This window comes from Lontra canadensis, unplaced genomic scaffold (genome assembly GCF_010015895.1).
Source record: "Lontra canadensis isolate GAN:19392208 unplaced genomic scaffold, GSC_riverotter_1.0 scaffold12, whole genome shotgun sequence".
Classification (NCBI taxonomy): Eukaryota; Metazoa; Chordata; class Mammalia; order Carnivora; family Mustelidae; genus Lontra; species Lontra canadensis.
This window is the reverse complement of record NW_022631006.1, coordinates 13,522,851-13,526,632: the sequence shown is the minus strand read 5'-3', so window position 1 is coordinate 13,526,632 and position 3,782 is coordinate 13,522,851. Positions and strand designations below refer to the sequence as shown.

Below are 3,782 nucleotides of genomic sequence, written 5' to 3'. Positions count from 1 at the left end.
TCCACAAAGTGCTCCTGCTTCAGGCTGGAAAGGAGTTGAGCACCCCAAGACCTTTTCTTCCCCTGGGTCATAAGTGCATAAATTAAACCTGAAACTTGAAAAAGATGGAAATTTTAATGGAGGCATTATTTGTAATCATGTCCTGCTTATTCCCTCTTTTAGTTTATTTTTTAGAGATATGAATACCACATTTCACTATAAATAGTACTTTCGTGAAGGGGAAAAATAAGGAAAGAGAAGCTGTTTGACGATCTCATCTTCCATCTCCTTCCCTTCCTTCTCCTCCAGCTTTTTGTGTTGCAATTTTAAGCCTACAACCAACTGGGAAGAATGTTACTGTGAACAACTGTGTATCTAGCAAGATTATATACTACTGACTTTTTTTTTTTTTTTTTTTTTTTTTTTTAAGAGAGACAGAATGAGAGAGCATGGGGAGGGAGGGGAAAATGGAGAGGGAGAGGGAATCTTAGGCAGGCTCCACAGCCAGTTCAGAGCCTGACACAGGGCTTGATCTCATGACCCCAAGATCACTACCCAAGCCTTTAAAATCCCAAGTAGGATGCTAACTGACTGAGCCACCCAGGCACCCCAGCACTGACATTTTTAATATACTTGCTTTATTACATATCTACCATCAGTTGAGATGATCTTAAACTCCAATTTGAGTAATAGTGTAGCTCAGTTTCCATTGATGAGATAAAATTTTAATAACAGTTGTGAATTCCAATGGACTTGAGGCACTGCTGTGTTTAATATTTCCTCTTCTCGGTCTCTGGCTGCAGCAAGAGGCTCCCGCGAAAGGGAGCGCCAGGCGCTGGGCTCGGAGCAGAACTCCACGGATCACTTTAAGAAAACAGCAGACCTCAAGCCGGACATGGGGGAAATCGCCAGCTTCGATAAGGCCAAGCTGAAGAAAACGGAGACGCAGGAGAAGAACACCTGCCGACCAAGGAGACCATTGAGCAGGAGAAGCGGAGTGAAATTTCCTAAGAACCTAGAGGATTCCCTGTCCCCGTCATCTGCGAGACACCCTAGTCGTGATGTGGAGGACGAAGAGCCACCCACAAGATGGACAGGAGCGACAAGCTGCCCTGTGAACCCGGGCACTCTGTGCCCATGCCACCAGCCTGCAGGTCTCTGAGGGGACCCCCCCAGTCGGACTTCCGTATTCTCCGGTTTGCCCTGGGATATTGTAGCAAATTATTTGTACGTTTAATGAAAATAAAACACACCTCGTGGTGATAAAATAAAATAAAAAATAAAAATTTTCTTTTCTCTCCTTCCTCCTTTGTAAGACGACTTTCTCATAAAGGTAAAGAAAAAAAAACTTGTAATATTTAAGAACAACAACTATAGCACCAAGAAGAGAATAAGTTGTTTAAAATGACCTTATTGATTAAAAATGACCTTATTGATCAAATGCTCCCATGGGAGAGAGGACATATTGGGAAACCACCGATATATATGTGTGAATCTGTAATGTGTGTACGTGTAGAGAAGGAGAGAAAAATATTAGTAACCGATTTAACCATTCCTTGTATGAAACTAAATCTCTTGGATAACATGATGAAAAGTTAGTTCATCTTTTGAAAAGAAAATAACAACTGAGGAAAAGACCATGGGTCATTGTGTAGGTTGAACATATAAAATATCCCTGAGTCATGAAAGAACTTTCCTCAGCTTCCCTGAGATGTAATTGACATATAAGCACTGTATACGTTTACAACGTGATGATTTGATACAAGCATATATTCTGAAAGAACCACCACACCATCACCCCCACATAATTACTATTTTTTGTGTATGACAACATTTAAGATCTACTCTCTAAGCAATTTTCAAGTATATAACACACTATTGTTAGCTATGGTCACCACGCTGTACATTAGATCCCCAGGACTTACTCACTTTATAACTAGAAGTTGGTACCCTTTGACAAACATCTTCTCGTTTTCCCTAACCCCCAGGCCCTGGCAACAATTCTACCCTCTGTTCTATGAGTTTGTTTTTGTTTTTGTTTTTAGATTCCATATATAAATAATATCATAAGAGTTTTTGTCTTTCTCTGACTTCTTTCACTTGTCATAATGCCCCCATGGTCTAGCCATGTTGTCAGAAATGTCAGGAGTTAGGGCACCTGGGTGGCTCAGTGGGGTAAAGCCTTGCCTTCGGCTCAGGTCATGATCCCAGGATCCTGGGATCGAGCCCCGCATTGGGCTCTCTGCTTAGCGGGGAGCCTGCTTCCCTCTCTCTCTGTCTCTTCCTGCCTATCTGCCCACTTGTGGTCTCTGTCTATCAAATAAATAAATAAAATCTTAAAAAAGAAAAAAAGAAATGTCAGGAGTTTCTCCTTTTTATGGCCAAATAATATACCATTGTCTGTATAGATACCACATCTTCTTTATCCATTCATCTGTCACTGGACACAAGTTGTTTTCATGTCTTGGTTATTCTGAATGGTGCTTCAATGAACACAGGAGTATAGACATTTCTTCAAGATAGTGATTTCATTTTCTTAGGATACAGACCAAGGAGTGGAATTGCTGGGTAGAGGGTAGCTCTATTTTCAACTTTTTGAGGAACCTCCATACTGTTTTCCATGGTGGCTGCACCAGCTTACATTCCTACCAACATTGCACAAGGGTTCTTTTTCTCCATATTCTTATTAACACTTGTTACTTCTTCTCTTTTTTTATAATAGCCATTCTTACAGGTATGAGGTGATATCTCATTGTGGTTTTGATTTGCGCTTCCCTGATGATTAATGATGTTGAGCATCTTTTCATGTATCTCTCTATTCAAGTCCTCTGCCTATTTTTAAGTTGGATTATTTGGATTTTTTGCCATCAAGTAGTATGAGGCTATCGTAAAGGTAAAATGAAAGGAGAAATAATAGGACACCTACCAGGTGTGTCTTCTGTGGCATATGGATGTCAGATGAGGAGGGAGTGGCAAACTGAATGTGATTCCTCTGTGTGGCAAGAAATGTGGGAAAACATCATAGAACTGAATAGGGTCTTAAAGCACAGCATGCAAGCAAGGCTGAAAAAAGAGAGCAGAGAGCAGTCATGATTCATTCCCACTGTATCACAAGGTACCCCAGCTCGCTGGGGTTATGGCTGATGGCTCAAATATGGGTCCATTTCTATGGATTTTTCCAAACCTACACAGCTAGTTTTGCCAACTCTTTTTGTTTACATCCTTTATAAAACTAAATGGATTCATATGGAAATGGAGATAGCATAGGTGATATTTCCTGTCACCATTCTCTTTGATTTATGGAAGGCCCATTATATAAGAAACAAAACAGACAAGGTATTTACTCTCCTGAATTTATATTCTGGTGGAGATACATACAAAGGAACAATGTGAGGGGGGGATACATTAACAAGATAATTTAGATAGTGATAGGCCTAGAATTTGGAGAATTAAAAGTTGAGAAGAGGTCAGGGGAGGACCTCTCTGAGGACAAGACCCTTGAGTTTAGCCTTGAGTAGAGGGAGACAGCCATGCCATTTCCTGGGGGAAGAGAGTTGTGGATGGAGGAAAGGGGCAGTACTGAGGCCCACAGATGAGATGAGCTCCTGTGACTGGAGTAGAGGAAGTGAGGAAGAAGGGGAGTCAGAGATGAAGACAAAGGCCAAAGTTCACAATGCCCTGTTTGGATTTTCTCTAAAAGCCATTTTAATATTTTGCAATAGGGAGAGAGTAATGGTAACAATCTGAGAAAAGTTTCTGAAATGATCAGCCTACTTCTGTGTGAAGTGCAAAGCTGGCAGCAG

The 3,782-nt window shown here is 41.0% G+C and overlaps 1 pseudogene; it reads left to right on the top strand.

Annotated features, from left to right (window-relative positions):
• Window positions 1-865: 865 nt before the first annotated feature.
• On the top strand, window positions 866-1,001 carry LOC116867484 (annotated as a pseudogene).
• Window positions 1,002-3,782: the final 2,781 nt, after the last annotated feature.